Here is an 18266-nt window from a genome sequence, read left to right as displayed (position 1 = left end):
CCAGATGCTGAAGGTGGAAAAGAGTCTTGGTAAGAGTCCCACAAGAGAAGGGACTGTAGAAGTTAAATGTGCAGCTGTTACAAGATGAAGAGCTAGACAAGAACACTGAAAAAATATTTTGGGAGTTCTACAGAATGGTGGATGATGGTGAAGAGGAGGACAAGAGAATTTTTCAAGAAGGAAGGCCAAAGATGCACTGTGAAAAGAATGAAAGAGTTAAGAGAGCTGCAAAGAAAGATGCAGGAGCTGCTAAAGGAAGCCACAGAAAGAAGACAGATATGAAAAGAGCTAGAAGAAACAAGGCAAGAGTTAGAAAACTAGTATGAAACAAAGATGAGATAGAACATGTTCTTAGCACAAGCACCCTGGGTGGAAAAAAAAAAAAAGTAGTCTCAATACATTTCAGCCAGAGTGAAGGTGGCAAAAGGAAAGCTTAAAGCAGTACAGGAAGAAGGTGGTCCCCTAGTGGAAAAGCAGGAGGAAGTGTTGGAGGTGACACAAAGATTTTATGAAGAGCTATACCAGAAGAAAACAGACAGGAAGAAGATGAAGGATTTCTTGGAAGAGACTGAAGAGAAAGTAGAGGAGGAGGAAGCAAACAAGACAGAAGAAGAGATTAGCTTCAAGAAAGTGGAGGAGTGTTTAAAAACCTTTCAAAGAGGGAAGTCACCAAGATCAAATGGACTGCCTATGGAATTATATGAGAAGTTTTGGGCATGAGTAGGGAAGGATATAGTGGAAGTGTTCAAGGAAACAGCAGAAACATGAGAGGCAAGAAAAGATTTTAGAGGAGGTGTTGATATCTTACTCCTCAAGAAAGGGGAGAAGGAACTCTTGAAAAACTGGAGACCGATTACATTCCTTAATATGGACTATAAATTAATGGCCAAGATGCTGGCTTTGAGGATGAGGAAAAACCTCCTAAAGATAGTCCATGAAGACCAAATATGTGCAATACCAGGTAGAAAGATCTTTGAAGCAATCAGAGTGATCAGAGATACTCGCATCCAAAACAGGAAAACCACAGTTATAACACACCTAGATTTAGAAAAAGCATAAGACAGAGTGGATCATGATTACACATTTGAAGTGCTAGAAAACATATCAGAGTATGGAGAAGTGATGGGAGCTAAACTAAATAGATTAAAAAGCACTATAATGGAAGTGGGGAACTGGAGGGAGTTGGAGTAGCCAGTCACTATGTATGTATGTAGTTGCTGAGGGTTAATTAGAGAGATTCAAGTTACCATATTTTCTCACACACAAATGCATACCTTTTTCCCCCAGAAACCAGCTGCTTGAAATGGAAGTATGCATTGTAAGTGAGGACACATGGTAAGAGTAGTTTTTGCTGCTTAAGCTTCTTCTAGGCAAAAGCAGAAGTAACTCTGCACATGATCTAGAGGGAGCAGAACAATGAGCAGGCTCATCTCCTTTGCTGTGGCTACTTAGTTACTTATAAGAAAAAAAATCTCTTTTTCTTCATTCTTCATTTTTCATTGACTTCAAAAATAAGGTGGGTCATGTTTAATGTGAAAAAGCATAGTAATAAGTGTCCAGTTGTTTATCAGGTGCATGCATTACACATTACAAGGAGAAGCACGTGTCACAAGATTCAGGATTTCTAATGGAACAGCATCAATGGTGATCTAAAAGCTCTTCCATTTGGTAGTTATTCCATCACCTGTGGAAAATAAACTGGGGTATATCAATTTGATTCCTAGTGAGACAGATATCTACTTACCAAAATCCAGCACCAGTGAGTTAGACTGCCTCAGCAGAGAGTGAATGGGTCACAGAGAACGGGCTCCCCTCCAGCGCCTAGTGGTGGTGGTCCCTTAGGTCACACTGGCAGAAGGCAGCATAGGCAATGCTTGGACTGCTCCTGCTCATACTGTACTGTCCTGTGGAAAACAAAGACCTCAGTCATGCACAGTAGTGAAACTGGCATCACACACTTTACATTTCAAATATCTAAAGTTTAAGATCCCTCAAAGCAATGCAAATTCTGCAAGAATGGAGCTATACTATGGCAGAAGTGCTCCCCTTTCCCCCTTTTGGAAGTCACCTTTTCAACCTGCTGACAGAATAAGAGGAGAAAAGAAAAAAAAAGGAGAAAACGTTTTGAAATGTTGTCCTCTCCTGCTGACTACCTAGGAATATACAGTACTGGAACGCCCCTTCTTTTCTGGCACCACCTATGAAGTTAATGATGCTGACAAGATGGAAGGTAAGACCCTTTAGACACAATTGACAAAGGCACTTTCAAAGCAGATTTCTGACAGACTGAGAGTGCAAAGGGCTGCGTAACTGCAGAGAAACCTGGTTTTAGGGGTCAGAGCCAGATTCTCTGGCCCAGGGTTGCAAGAGGAGGGATGCTGTTATGGCATTAAGATTATGACTTCAAACTGCAGAATTCCGACTGAGATTTAGATACCACCCATCACTACAGGGTTGGGGTGGAGACACTGATGCTCTGGGTCAAACAGATCAGATGAAGTGGAGAAAAAAAATTCAAATAGACTGAATCATCAGACCTCTCACCCCAAAGCTCCCTCCCAAAGTCCAAATTTTTACTTAAACTTGCTTGACTTTTCTTGAAGATTACTAGGGGTGCACCAATGGAGATTTTTGGGGCCAATACCAATATCCGATTTTTAAGGAGGCATATCAGCTGATACCAATCCTTTTTCCGATATAGTATGGAGAGCTGCCTCCAGCTGGTAAGTCTGTTGTGGTGGAAGGGGAGGGGGGCAGATCAACGCCCCCCTGCAATGAGGGAGGGGGCAGGGGCAGGCACTGTCCAGCTGGGGCGAGGCTCATTGGTGGGGGGGCAGTTCCCACCGCTGCTTGCACCCTGGGGGGGGTGGGGGGGTGGCATGTGCCCCTCGGATCTGCGTGGGGCAAGCAGGTGGGCTGCAGCTGTGGGCTGGAGCCAGGCTCTTCTTGCCAGGGGCTGGGCTTGGAGCAGCGGCTATGGAGGGGGCTACAGCCACCCTAAATTTCGCTGTAGCTCCGCCCCAGCACCACTGCTGCATGCCCAGAGCAGCCCTGCCTCTTATCATATAAAATCACAGGCTAGAGAGAAGAAGCTGTAAAACAGCAATGGGAGACCACCCCTGTGAGCTCATAGGGGATCCCAGTGAGGTACATGATGGTTTCTTTTGGATTCAGAGGCTGGGTCCCAGAGCCTGTGATGACTGGCAAATCCCTTACACCTAGCAGCCCAGCCACCCCTTCCCAGGATCAAGGTCTTAACACACTACATGACCTGTTGTTTCATATTATACAACTTAGTCTCCCAAATAAGATGTTTTTCCCTATTTATTTCTTTGTATGGAAAAGCAAGCAAGCTGACCACAAATGTTTGGGTACAGGCTTGTGAATTCTTTATACTTACATTTTATTTAAATGTTTTTAAAGATAAAAGTTTAGATAATGGCATTTTGTATTAAATCCAGATTAAATGTTAAATTGGTTTATTTGTTACAAGAAAATATAATATAATTGAAATAGCAAAATAAAATAAAAAGGCTGATTTACTTTTTTTTTTTTTCAAATGTTTCATTTCCATTACCTCTCAATAGAGGAAACTTACTGAGAGTCAGCTGACCAGCTGTAAGTGTTTCATCTGTTTGCTCTATCCCACAATAAGTGTAAGCTAAACCAGAGCAGTTTGATCTTTAATGAAGCAGCTGCTAAATTACCACAGTTTACCTTCCATTTACTGTGGGATAGAGCAAACAGTTATGACAGATCAATCTGATGTGCAGTAAGCAATCCCACTTTAACTTGGTATATTTGTTTGGTCTGTCCATGTCTTCATAAATTTTAGATGCTTGTGATGAACCCTTGACAATATACCTTAAACTCAAAGAGCTCCAAGTATTTTAAAAATAGTAATATTTATGGAACATTTTTTCAGACTAACTCAGATCTGGAGGCTATAAGTTCCCACAGCTTCCTGATGGTGTACTTTTTATGCTCAGGTGAATATCAACAAGGCTTAAAATTGGTTCCATATTCCTATTTAACAGCTCCACGCTGAAAAGCCATTAAAAAAAAATAGCATTAATATGGAGTTTACACTTTAAGGAATCCTACCAAAATAAATAAGATTATATAATAGGATGGCATATATATTCATGGTTTTAAGAATACAGCTGTCCATGGTACACACAAGACCCTGATCCCTAATGATGCTATTATTGCTTGCTTTGAAAAAACAACTGAGATTTGCGAAAGTAAAAATGCTGTGATACTTCTCAGGTCATCCCAAGTAACAAATCCCTTTGGTGAAAGTTCTTGATAGAGGCTTATGAATTCAGCATATTTATGCTTTATTTAAATGCTACAAGACCATAAGTTTAGGACAACATACTTGGTATTATATAGGTGGTACACTCCACTCTCAACTTAACACTTGTTCCTGTACAAAGCGCTTTCCCTATACCTTGTCCAAATGCAAAACAGCATTTATAGGCAACGAAAGTTTACAAAGAGAGACCATAAAATAATTTTGGGGTCACTGCCAGGGATATATCCCTGCACTCATACTCCCAGAGATGATTCAGGTATATACCATTTTCCAAATCTAAGCTTCATTTCTGGGCAAAACCTTGCCAAACGTACCCCTCCTGCTTCCATTTTTCAACTCCTTTGAGAGTCAACACAAAAATAACATGTCAAAACAATCAAATGCAATAGTTAATCAATCTTTTGCAAGTCTGGCTGTAAAATGTTAAGAGAAAGCCATGGACCAGTATAAATAGGAAAGATTTAGAAAACACAGAGGCTGAATTTGGCTCCAAGATCTTAGATCATTAGTATTTAAAGATTTACTTACTAAAGTCCTATCAGCACATAAAAACTTACATGTTGGAATCATACCTCTGAGAAAATAGCCAACCTCAGGTAACTGAGCTTTACTTAATAATGCTTTAGATAATGGAGGCTTGACTGTACTGATACCTGGAACAGTTCCAGCAAATAGATTAATCAACCCTTGCTGCAGACTTGCTAAAAGAGTGCTAAAGATGCATGTTGCTGAATACAGACGCAACATCCATTCCTATTCTTGGTACTACCAAAGTAGGCTTCCAGCTCTGGGTTTTGGTCAGTTCTAGTTTTATTATAGACTCTCACTCTGGATTCTAGGTCAGTCAGGCTGTGTGCTCTCTCCCTCTCTGTTCAGCCTCCAGATTATATACTGGGAGCAGAACAATGCAAAAGAGTACTCATCCATTTTTAGTTTGTATTGTTCCCACCATTTCCATTTATGTCCATATATTTCTCCTTCCAGGGCTCAGACCTTCCTAATAACTTCTGGTCTCTTGGTCCGTATGAGCTGTACCTCCTAGAAGCAGCTGATTCCTACTTGTCTCTCAAACCTACTCTGGAGAGATTTTGGATACAATAACCAATTGCTAAATTAAACCAAAACACAGGCATTAATGACTCTCAGGCCACGTCCAGATGAGTGCAGACGTGAGGTATGTGGCACCGCAGACCTGCCTATGGTGCCACACACAGCACATGCAGGCATTCCCTGCACTGCTACCTTGCAGTGCAGGGGGCAGTACCGTACCAAGACTCTTGGTGGCCCTGGGAGAACTTTTAGTATTTAGCCTCCTTCGCCAGAGATAGCGATAATAAGAATTATAAAAATTACCATTGTTGGGCCCCCTTTCTGTCCAGGCCCCAGGTGGCTGCCTGGTTCACCCATGCCTGCGTCCAGCCCTGCCAGGGAATGGGGGGAGGGGGGATGTTGATGCTGGGATCTCCTAGGATCAAAAAAAACCCATGCTGAAAAAAAGATAGGGATGGTGCACATGGAGGCTGCGCACGCTGCCCAAAACCAGAGTCTTACTGGCCGGAGATAACCCGCCATCTGAGATAACATGGCGCACTCCAAAGTGTGTGTGGCACAGGCATTCTCCACAGACAAGCAGCAGCAGCACAAGATGTGCCACTGCTACCTGTCCCCAGGAAAACAAATGCCCGTGCTCATCTGGACGTGCTCTCAGTGGTAATACTCCTCTGTTCAAACCCTCTAGAAGGCAACCTTCATGGAAAAGAAAGCAGCAAAGCATTTCACTGGAGGGTTACCCAGAGAATAAAGAGAAAACATGAATAGACAAGTAATATGGAGTCATCCTACTGGCAGTAAATGGAAATAAAACTGGGGGTTTCCCTGCTTCCCCTATTTCCCTGATCTACATGCTGCAGGAAGTAAGGCAAAGAATGTAAACTGTATCTAGACATGGTGGGCAGCAACACTAATATGGGGGGAAAAATGAAGCTCCATATTTACGTTACGATGCGGCATACTTGCTGTGGCTATTATATGCACACAGGCATTATGTACCTCCACACAAAATCTCATGTGCATCTGCAGGCACCCATGTGCATGCATATACTCACATGCATGCACCCTATTGTTAATTCAGATGCAGACACACAACATGATTACTAAGGAATAATTTATCCCAGAGTTCATTTTGTGGTTACAAAGAGACATACACCTGGGCCTTTCAAGCTAGGTGCCCATAGCAGGCTACAGCAGAGTTCAAACTCCAAGGGTGGCTGTAATGCCCCTGGAGGCCCCTCAGCCCTTAAACACTCTGCTCTCTTTGGGAAGTTACCCCTTCATTTACCTGCCATGCCTTGATGTATCTAGCTTTTACATAAGGGAGCTTCACAAACCTGACCTCCCAAACCAGAGCTTCACAAACCTGACCTCCTTCTCACAACCACAGGTATCCATGGTCATTGTCTTAAGGGCTAATTGTGTGGCTCCATCCATCCCTACACCACGCCCCGTGACTCGAAGGTAGCATTACTCACAGATGTTGATTCAACTTTCAGGGTAGTCCATTCCTCCCAGGCACTTTGCTTCTTTCAGCTATTCCCAAACACAGTCTTCCTACCTGGAGTCAAACACTGTACGCCTTTCGGTCTTCTGGCCCCTGGTCCCTAATTCTGCCTCTTGCAGCCTCTCAGACCCTCCGATTCCATTTAACCCCCCTCTGGGCTCCTGCAGCCATCCTGCTTAGGTGATGTTCCCTTAGCAGCCTCTGGACCATCTTGCCTGCTCAGCTCAGAAAGGATATAAGCCTAGGTCCTAAGCCCAGCCACTTTCTGAATCATGTGGCTCCTGATTATTTCCAGCCACAACTGCTGCCCACTCCTTCTGCTGCCTGCCTGCTTTTAAAGTAGCAGGAGCACCAAGCCTCCTGCTACACAGGCACTGTTGCTTCCAGGCTAATCACTAGATGGTGGAGGAACCAGTTTGCACTGAGCAAATGGCCACCCTGGGATGAACTTAATATGGGAGCAGACATATGGCTCATCCCAAATAATAACTCTCATATAGGATAGTTATTATACCTTTTTCAAGGAGCAACTTTTTCTGGATTTGAGTGATTTGCTATGTATTAGGGCTGTTTAGTGCACTCTACTTCTATTATGCAATGAAATCATCGTCTACATCTTTAAATTTTCTATGACTATCTTCACACTAACAGGGTAAAAAGACTTCCCTTTCTAACAAGAGTACTGCAAGGCTTACTTCATTAACATCTGTAAAGAATTTTGAAATAATAAATATTGTTAAGGGAAAATCAAATACTAGTTATTGTTTTATGCTGCTAGTGAGTTAAAAGCAAAGAGTACAAGATTACTTTCTGAGATGCTGACAGATACATCCATGACAATCCCTGTTAGCCTGCCTCAGATTCTCTCTCTCACCTAGTGGAGAACAAAATGACAGCTTGGAAACCCTTGCACAGTAAAGTTCCAATTGTGAGGATAATATTTCTCCTTCCTATCCTGTACTGATGCTCTTTAGGGCATGAGGCTTTGTGAACACCAAATGCAAAGTCAGTATATAAACATTTTTTAAAAATCCTTCCTGATATGAAATTAATTTTTCTTATCCTGCAGCTTTTTTTCCAGCGTAATTACCTTTGAAGGGCCTTTCTAGATTAGGGCATAGGACATGTAGAGATGCTGAATAGAGGAAAACTAAAACTTTCGAGACACAATGTCTCTGCTCCCTTTTGCAGGTCCCTTGATAGCAATTCTGTGGCTTTTTGTCCTCTAATAATATATCTTATGTGTGTCAGATTACCATTGAGATGTGATAGACTCAGATTCTTTCAGAAACCTGGCTATTAACTACTGCCCTTTCCTAGTGTAAAACTCCTAAGGTTCCACCTTACATCCCTCAAAAAGCATTACAGGACAGCTTCTATTCCACTTAAGCACTGAACTGAACATAAGTGCTTAAGTGCATTCCTATTCCATCCTGCTCAGGTCCTTGGAAAACCATAAAGGTAAGTATGTGAAGCCTCTTCCTTCTCTTCAGTACTTCTTTTTTACTTGGTCTTAAGGGTAAGATGCCAGTCCGTTACAAACACATATTCAGTAATGATTTTTCAAGGACTTGAACAGGGTGGAAGACAATCACACTTATAAGCCTAATTCAATTAAGGTGTCTAATAAATAGAAAAAGGATTTGACCTTAAGTGTCCCTTTCTTATGTGTGTCCCTTAGGAGTCTCAAAGACAGTAGATTACGCTATTCTCTTAGGACCTACCTTACATGAGTCTTAAATGATACAAATAGCCTATAGCTCCTGAGGTAGTGAAGGGAAAATAGGAAATGATACATCACAGAAATTTATGGAGCTTTCAATGGAATGAGTCCTTTCATGTTACTGTAATTCCTGCCTTCCCCACCCCAACGCCCCACCCCCCCAACACCCCCAAAAACCTAAAATTTTCTTCTTCCTTTTATCTATCTTTCTTTCTTTTACACTTTGGCTACATCATATAGGTCCCTTCTCCCTAATGAAAGAAACATGGTCATGATTTGTACAATAAAAAACAAACAAATATGGAGTATAAACATTGGCTCTCTGATACTTTTCCATTGGTGAATGCGACTATTCGGATGGGTTTCCGAAATAAGCTACTGTGTTTACAGCTGGGAAAGGTAGGTCCCTTAAGCAGCATCCCTGAGAGTAAGCCACTCTCCTGCTGACTTCCAGCAATTAGCTTACCCCGGGGATTAATTCACTATATCCAATAGCTCACAAAATATGCAATTAGCAATGGAAACATATTGTACAGTCAGAGGAATTAGTGGCAAGTTTTGTTCTCTATTACTCAGCATCTCAGTAGACGCTTGAAAAGAGAGAACAGTAAGTAACTTACAGCTACTATTGGCCAGACATGTCTGGCCTCTCAGAACAGTCCATGCTCCTCTATCTAACACTGGGGTCAGCAACATTTTTGGACAGTGCCAAAAACACCCACAAACTCAGCTTGTAAGATGTTGGTGTGCCGGGGCAGATGGTAGGAAAGCCGCAAGGGGCCCAATTCTTGTTGTGGTAGTGCAGCCCTGGCCTCTTCCTTGCCATCTGCTCCAAGGTGTGCGTGCCATGCAAAATGCCTTCACATGCCACACTCTGGCACCTGTGCCGGGGGTTACTTACCCCTGATCTAAAGGATAAGGAAGACAAGGGGATTTAGATTTATCTTGTTGGAAACTCATCCAACTAGCTCCTAAACAGAAGTCTTATTTCCCCACTCTCCTGAGCACTGGGTTGTTATTTATACCTTTCCAAAAAGGGCTAAAAGAATATAACTGTTATGGTTCTACCAGGGACATAGTGCCTCCAACCTTTAGACATCATCTTTCACCAAAAGATGCACCAAAATGTCACACTTTTTTTCCTTTGCAAACCTGTGAAGTATTTTCTAATATCCTCAGGTATCCATTCAAACTTTAGCCAAATGGTTGGGTTTGTTTTCTTTTTTTATTCCTAGTTCTCTGAATCAGTTCAAGTTCAACCTATTTAACCACAGGTGTGTATACCTTTGGGCCCCAATAGAGCTTATCCATGGGATAAACATTATTTAAATCAGCCTTCTCAAAGCTGACAAGGTAGGCAACAATACTTGCCCCTTCCTTAAAATGAAGGGATAATGTGATATCAGCCAGCTTGTGAAACCCCAGTTCTAGCTTTGTTCCTCCACCTGAAGCTTTGCTTCCAGCAAGTTTCTGCCACTTGAGCTCAAGTTGTAGAAGTGGATCTGCTACTGCTCTGGTTACTGCAGAGATCCTCTTATGACTCCCATGCAACTGGGTCTTCATTTTTCCTATTAGGTGCTGGCAACTTGGGTCACATTCTCAAAACCTCAACTGGGCCTGGACCATAAGTCTTTGCTCAACCATCTTTACTGACCAGGTCAAATAGTTGTTCCTGGGGTAAGCCTTTAGCATTTAACCTTCCCTCCTTCACTCTGTATAACTCTATATAATGTCTCTTACTAACAGGCTGATTACACAACTTATTCCTTATCCTTGCTGTTTTAGCATTCAGAACATAAACAATAGTTTCCTTTGAGAAAACTTATTTTTACTGCCATGGTCACTTCTTGCACAACACTGGGTTTCCATTCTGCATCTCATCCCACATCCCTCTGAACAGCTGTCATAGTTCCCCAGGGCACTCTATGCCTCCAACCTTCATACAGCCCCTCTGGATATGAACTCTTCAGTGTTTGTCCCTAGGCCGTTCCACCATTATGAGATTTTAAGTCTGATGTTGTAATCCCCTCCAGTTCCTTGCTGTGACTATCCCAACATCTTCAAAAGAGGTTAGAACTGCTGTTGGAGTCTTCTCTTGGGAGGCATATAACCAGCAGATGTTTGGCAGTGACACCAGACGGTCTTTTCAAAACAAATCAGCATTTATTAGTCAATCAGAATACAGTATTTTAGGATCTCTAGGATAGAATGTGACATCAAAGCTTATGCATGTGTCCACATTGGCAGCATTGCTGGCCTCTGCCAAAATAGTGCAGAATTTTGTCTTTCATACCACACTGGGAAGCCCAATTCCTAAAACAAGCTGCTCATACATCAGTTCTTTGTTTCCAAGGTCCACTTGCACTGATTTCACATGACCTGCTTCCCTGGAAGGTAGTCATTACAACATAACGTTGAATCGTTGGTCTTCCATAATCTCTTCAACAAAATATGATTCAGATGTTGACAGTTCTGAATGGTTCATTTGTACCAAGCTAGACTTGCCAACCTGATAATTACCCAAACCTTATTCCCCTGTGCCAGAGAAGACATCAGCTGCTCAGAGCCCGCAATACAAGGTGAGTAAACGGAGTTGCACACATTTTTCATAAAACATTATAGAAATTCTCCACAGAATAGATGCCCCAGCAATGTCTTAAGTTTGCACAGAAGGAAATGCCAACAAGGAGCAGGGGAGTAGGAATCCTGGCCAAAGGAGCAGACAGTCAGAAATCTATAGGCACAGGCCAGATTCTTCAGTAAAAGGAGGTCTCTCTGCACAGCAATGCTAGTGCAAGGTAGCTCTCTAAGCTGACTTAACTAGCCCAGTAGGCTTGTCCCAATGCACAGGAAATAATTTGGAGGCAAAAAGTCTCTGCAAGAGTTCGGTCACCCCTCTTCATTCCTGCTGCTACTGACACAGGGGAAAGAAGGCATGGCTGATACCCCTGCATCTGCTCTAGATTGACCTTCCTATATATTTTTGTTTACCTGGACCACAGCAGCTTTGTGTAACTTAGTGGATCCCTCATGCTCCTGTAAGTGTGCATGGACTGGCTTCCAAACAGAACTGTACCACAGTACTGAGGTTTAAGACACGGTGCACGAACACATGCTGCCATCTCCCTGTATGAACTCTTTAGACGCAGCCAGAAGCAACAATATTTGCCTGATCTGGCCACAGAAAGTTTATAGTTGAGACCAAACACAAGTGAATGGCTGCAGACAGCTTAAAAATGGCTGATCAGGTGAAAATCTGAACACTCTTGCATGAGGAATTAGATGAGGATGTTTCAGAACACAGCCTCTTCTGTAACTTCTGTCTGCACTGCCTGCCAACCTGTTGCTGTTTTCAGAATTGGATGCAGGGGAAAGGGATTGGAGGGAGTTTGGTATGGTGGTTTTTCAGCGTCCACTAGAGGGTGCAGCAGCTGAATTGGAGTCCCCCGGAGGTAGGGGGTCTCCAGTTCACCCATGTTACCCTCTGGCACAGGCTAGGGAACCCTAAAAACAAGCTCCCTTTGCTCCCGTCCCCCCTGCTTCTGAAAACTTTGCAGCCTCACAGGGAGGTGGGGCTGTCTCTAGGAGAAGCAACCTGTAGGCTCCCAGCCAGCAGCTAGAGTCCCCTCTCCGCAAAACAACAGTGACCTTCTGTTGGTTCCAGGAGATCGATGCAACTCAGATCACTTCCTGCAAAGCATTCTCATTACAGAGAGGAACAGCATTTCTGCCTGTACTGTGTTCTTGGCCTTTGGTCAAGGGTTTGGTTCAAGAGCCTAGATCCGGCACTGATTTTCTCTCAGTGGTTTCTAAATTCAGCATGTTCTGGCTGTGAATCTAAGGATCATTTTTCTAGCTTCTGATGCCACAAACTCCTCCTGCTTTGAAGACTCCAACTGTGTCTCCCTCCCCATCCCCTTGCATTCTTTCCAGAAATACCAATTCTGAAACTGAAACCTAGCTGGCAATTCTGTTGCTGATATTGGAAGACAAGGTAGACTCCGAGTCACTTGTCTTCTGCAACCCTACTGGCTGGACAGGTTAATCAAGGGAAACATTTGCTTGCGCCAGTAAAATCAGCAGAAGCGACTACATAAAATGGATCCTTTGCACTTTCCAATCAGAACAGCACTCTAAAACTAGTATTAAATCCAACTGGAAGTTTTCAGTAAGATGTACGAAAGGTATCTAGGAAGTTAAGGGATTATAATTTCCCACTCCTGCTCTGATGTCACATGGTTGAAATGAAAAAACAGCAATTTCAGCCAGCTTTGTGGCATAACAGCAGTGCCATTTGTGGAGTTCCTACTTACATTTGGAGCATCCAGCCTCCTGTACAGCTACACTATAGTCTCTTGGAAAATGGAAATAGCCCTGAAATATCTTCAGCTGTGGTGCAATTTAATGGCATCATGACAATATCAGAAAAGTTGCAACACATCCTCTCTGACAATGGGTGTGGACCAAAGTAACATTTGAAATATTTCCAAGCATAATGGACTCAGAAATATTTCAGCCAGGCAGTGTTTCAGCCTTATGCCCAGCCCTTGTGGTGCCCCTCACCTGGAGGGTTTCAAAATTGCTGTGGCTCTCCAGCCTGGGGACACCACAGCAAGCTGTAGGGATCTGCAGCTCTGCTTGCCCCCCGCTTTCTGCCCCAAAGGGCAGGGAAGCAGACTGGACTGTCAGTGCTACTGCTCCCCCAACCCCAAAGACAAAAGTAGGGAGAGTAGAGGATGTCTCTCACTAAAATGGAGTAGTAGAGGGAATTTGGGGGCTGGAGACGCAGCAGAAACAGTGGCAGCAGGAGGTTGTGGGGGTCTGTGGCAGAGGCAAGGGCTCACTGGCCCTCCACTGCTGGAATTCAGAATCTCCGAAGCGAAGAGGTAGAGGGGATTGAGGGGCTGAAGAGCCCAGCACTGGCAGTGACTCAGGGATGGCAGGCGGCACAAGGATCTGTGGTGGTGGTGCACTGTCCTAGCAGGGTCCTGAGAGAGTAGAGTTCTATGAGATTCTGGAGGACTTATGGGTTCCCTCTCCTCATGCAAACATAGTAAAAAATGAAGCACTTCAAAATACTCCCTCATTTCAGGAGGGACTACTTTGAAGTGCTGCTGCCACTTTAATGCATTTTAAAGGCCAGGTGTGTTGGTACAGGTGACCCTTCCAAGTGTTTAAAAGGCATTTGAAATGTTGCAAATGTTACTTCTGTCTGCACCCAATAAGTTCATGTTAGAAGGCAAATTCTTACAGCCTATGAATTCAAAACCCATGCACAGCAGGGAGGAAACACTTTCACATGCTGAACTCTTATCTCCTCTCCTACTCAGAGCTCCAAATTGGAGCCAATTCCTGCCCTCAGCTGAAAGAAGCTGATGCTATAGAGATAGAGATAAAGGAAAGGAGGAAGTAGGAAAGGGAGATTGTTGCCTGAATCCCCACACTTGAAGGAAGGAATGGCTTGATTGACGCAAAATGACTACCTATGAGCCTTACATACGTTGTTTTCTCAGGACTCAGAAGAATGAAGGTACAGGAGAAAAATGTGAAATTGGGAGTGTGGAACTGCTAAGACCTCAGTTTGGGAAAGACTGCAGGATAACACCAGATGACAGACATATAGCAAGGAGGTTAAACTGAGGTGGGACAGACAGACCTTGCAGCATGTGCAGTGGGGGAGCAAGAAAGAAAGCACATGATGAAATGAGGCAGCAGAGGCCTTGCTGGAGTGGGGTATCTGGGAGGCAAGCTCATCCCTTCTTGACCACTAGCCTTGATAGTAATCTCTGGCCATCCCTTCTGAGTAGGTATAATGAAGATGCATGCTTCACTGTGGCTATTACAGGGGCCAGGACAGAATGGTACACCATTTCCATTTTAGTGGGCCCCTTCAGACTCACCTCCCTGAGAACCCTTGCTGGCCTGCAAAGGAAAGGTAATTTTCCTGTTATTGCTGAGCTACTAATGGATCACCAAAAACAAGCAGAACTCGGGTATCAACAAGGCATCTGTTTAAAGGAGAAGTGTAGGAGAGATTGAAAGTCACTATGTGACCAAAGGGGAACATTTGGGGGATGTGCTTAAGCAGTTTAGTCTACCTCAGATTAGAACACAGTTATATCCTGGAAACATTTGCCTTGATACCCTCCCACACCAGCACTGGTCCACAGGACAGATACTGTATGTTTCTACTCCTCCCTGTAATTCACTGCTGCGTTTGTCTATTTTTATGGTGCTGACATCAATTACTTTACGTTCCCTGCTAAGAGTACTTTCTAAAGTTTCTCTTGGGCACCCTCCTTTGTTCACACCAGTTGGTTTCCACTTGAAAGCTTGATACAGGAGGTAGCCTATTGACATCTGGAGTACCTACCACAAATATAACCAGTGCTTCCTTCACCTTCTGTTGGAGACCTCCTGCTGGTTGGTGATTTCTCAGGACTCTTTGATGGTGGTAAAACTGTTCTGCCCAAGGCCTAGAATCTTGCACCAGGACTAGTTCTCTAAAGAATCAAACTTCCTAGCACCCAGAAAAATGTTTAGAATCTGCAAATCTCAATATTCTGTTCCCTGGGAAACCTGGGAGATGTGGTTCCAAACTGGACCCTTGGCGGGGCAGCCCATTGTGCCTTCTGCTTGGCACAAGAGCAACACCGCTCAGGGAGGAAAGAGTGGATGGGAGCAAGAAAGCAGTAGTGAGGAACAAGGACTTGTGTGGTACGAGGAGAGGGCTGGAGGATTCTTCTCTGGATCATGTAAACTCTTGGGCAGGCAAAGAAACCCAATCTGAAAGAGGACTTGGGACAAATCAAAATTGAGAGGAGGACTGTACAGAACAGAGAGCCTCAACCTGGATCTTAAGGAGTCAGTACCTCCTTCAGGCACAAGCCACTACTTCACTTTTACTGAAATTAAGTTCTGTGCAGCTTCTCAGGCAAGTGTTTCTTGTTGGGCTGAACTATTCCTATCCCTTCTTTCTAATGGGAAGGAGTGCTATGAAAAAGGAGAGAAAGTGGCTGTAGGACTGCCTCACCCATACCATCTCTCCTACCCTACAAAATTGACTATACTGGGATACGGCTTTTTAAATACCAATGATACCAATCCCCTGTGTGGATGGTGCATTATTTGATTAAAATATCTTCTGGCAAGGATTCCTAAGGCTAGACAGTTTTTAAAAAAATGATTCTCTTGAATCTTGGTCTAAGCCCTATCAGTCAGCGGAGACCAAATTTGCTCGCATAAACACAGCTGTTGCCATTGTGTTTCTCTGGCTTGACTGAATACAAACATTATAGATGAACTTAAAATAAAAACCTTGCCAAAATAGAGGTTTGCAAAACTTAAGTACAGCAAAACAAACAATAGCCTATAATTTGTCTGATCAGCTGTGTCTAGTGCCAGACATTTCAGAGCAAGGCAGAAGCCTCCTTGTCATTACTATGACAGTATCATAGACATTCAAGCCAGTTCTGGAGCCCGACTGTACTAAGTACTGTACAAGCAAACATGGAGTAGCAGTTCCTGCCTCAAAAGCCTACTATACCAGTTCATGTTTCTTAATCCCTGGTCCTAGATTCCTTTTAGAAAAGGCATTTTGGAAACTAGGGTCATATTTGCTTCCTTACTTAGGCTAAACAAAGTGCTTTCTGTCCCGTAAGACTCTTTCTCCACCCCAAAATGCATCTTATGTGTCTGAATTTTAGGATATGTACCACTATATTCATATAATTTAACTACTGCCAAAGTTGACAGAATTTGGCTCTTACTCCTCACCCACTCAGCAGAGGCCAAAACTCCAATTGATTACAGAAATTTAATTCCTTTTCTTGCCCCTAGAGGTAGATCTCTCCAGGGCAGGATGTCAAGACACACTGGCAGACTACATTATAAGGAAAACCTGTAGTGCATTCACTTTCACTTGTCCTTCTTTTGTACAAACAGAACATCAACCTCCAAGGCTGTAAAGCCAGCGTTTTCTGCCAACATTTAATTCACTTTACAAAACTGTTAATGATGGGCACTCAGGGACCCTCACAATATGTACACAAGGGGAAGTAGAGACAGGTAGTTAAGTCATGTTAGTCAGAAGTCAGGCAGAAGGTGGGGTAGATTTGCATCTTATAGACTAACTAAATAAGAGATGTGTAACAAGCTTTCATGAGCCCAAGCTCACTTCATTAGATGCCGATGAAAGAAGAAGTAGCTGATGATACTCTGATTATTTAATCCTGAGACATTGCTACCAGGCAGCAATCATGTCCCAGGGATAGTGTCAAACTGAATGTCTGTTTGGTAAGAGGGAAGAAAAAGGGAATACAGAGACACAAGATACCTTACTTATTTCCTTGAAGGGGCTCAGTTCTCTCAACATCTCCCCGCACATTGGAGGTTAAGTCCCAAACCAAACCAGCTCCCAACTGGTGGCAAGTTGCAGAGCCTTGTTTTGCCTGCATTTATGCTACATAATAGCTTGCACTAGACAGACATTTCCGTGAGGAAGTGGTGTGAAGGCCACTTCCTGCCTGCAAGGGCCTGGGGCAGCGGCAGTTTTCTTAACACTAATCTAGAAACTTAAGTTGCTTGTGTGGTCTTAAGTGCTGAGCACCCCTAACATCTATTGATTTTGGTCACCTCCCCCAAAGGGAGAAGAGAGTACTGATTATCTTGCAGGGAGTACTAAGCCCTGTGCAGGGTCAGGCTATTGCAGCCTGCAAGGGGAACATCTGTGGCTTATACCACACTTTACAGTGCAAGGGACACAGCAAGGGGGCCTCTACCACTCTCAGAGTAGCTCTAGAGTTCAGCAAGGAGTTAACAGAGCAGCCCTATCAGCTGACCTCTATTGAACTGTAACATAAAACAGCGTGTGCATATTTTATAAGTGCATCACCAAGCTTCGGACAAATCTGAATGAATTTGAGTCAGCAGTGCCTGAAAGCATTTGCTCAAAGGTACTAATGGAATTAAATTAACATGATGAAGACAATATGCCTGAATTTTAGTAAGGCAAGGTTCTTTGGGTAGATGTGATATCTTTTATTAGACAAGGCCTGCACTGTTTAACATCTTCATCAGCGACTTGGACAAGGGGGTTGAAAACACATTGTCCAAGTCTGCAGATGACACTAAGATGTGGGGCAAGGTGGACACATTTGAAGGGAGAGAGAGGCTGAAACTAGATTTAGACAGACTACAAAAGTGGGCAGATGAGAATAGGATGGGGTTCAACATAGACAAATGCAGGGTGCTGCACCTTGGGAGAAGGAATCCACAGCATACATACAGGCTGGGGAGTTCCTCTCTTGAAAGCACAAGAGGCAGAAAGGGATCTTGGAGTCATTATTGACTCTAAGATGAACATGAGCCACCAATCCCAGACCACAGCCAGCAAGGCCAGCCATACCTTGTCATGCATTCAAAGATGCATCTCAAGCCGGTCCAGAGAGGTGATACTACCCCTCCATGCGACTTTGGTCAGGCCACAGTTGGAGTACTGCGTCCAGTACTGGGCACCGCACTTCAAAAGAGATGTGGCCAGCCTGGAGAGGGTTCAGAGGAGGAGGGCCACCCGCTTGGCGAGAGGGCAGCAGGACAGGCCCTATGAGGAGAGGCTGAGGGACTTGAACCTATTCAGCCTCAGCAAGAGGAGGCTGAGGGGGGACCTG

At 43.7% G+C, this 18266-nt stretch overlaps 1 protein-coding gene across 12 annotated transcripts in view; it reads right to left on the bottom strand.

Annotated features, from left to right (window-relative positions):
• TMEM229B (transmembrane protein 229B) overlaps nucleotides 1-18266 on the bottom strand; it is a 154417-nt gene that overhangs the window by 16095 nt on the left and 120056 nt on the right. For 9 of the 12 annotated variants that reach the window (XM_019476739.2, XM_059722890.1, XM_059722886.1 and 6 more), the window contains one exon: nucleotides 1745-1904. The gene's annotated coding sequence lies outside the window, so the exon portion shown is untranslated. Of the gene's footprint in view, nucleotides 1-1744; nucleotides 1905-5671; nucleotides 5965-6846; nucleotides 7566-14971; nucleotides 15115-18266 lie in introns of those variants that run through there. The other 3 variants (XM_059722889.1, XM_019476742.2, XM_019476743.2) reach the window with 3 other exon arrangements.

Source organism: Alligator mississippiensis, chromosome 2 (genome assembly GCF_030867095.1).
Source record: "Alligator mississippiensis isolate rAllMis1 chromosome 2, rAllMis1, whole genome shotgun sequence".
In the NCBI taxonomy this organism is placed as follows: Eukaryota; Metazoa; Chordata; order Crocodylia; family Alligatoridae; genus Alligator; species Alligator mississippiensis.
The sequence above is the reverse complement of the archived record's forward strand: the minus strand, read 5'-3'. Positions and strand labels throughout refer to the sequence as shown.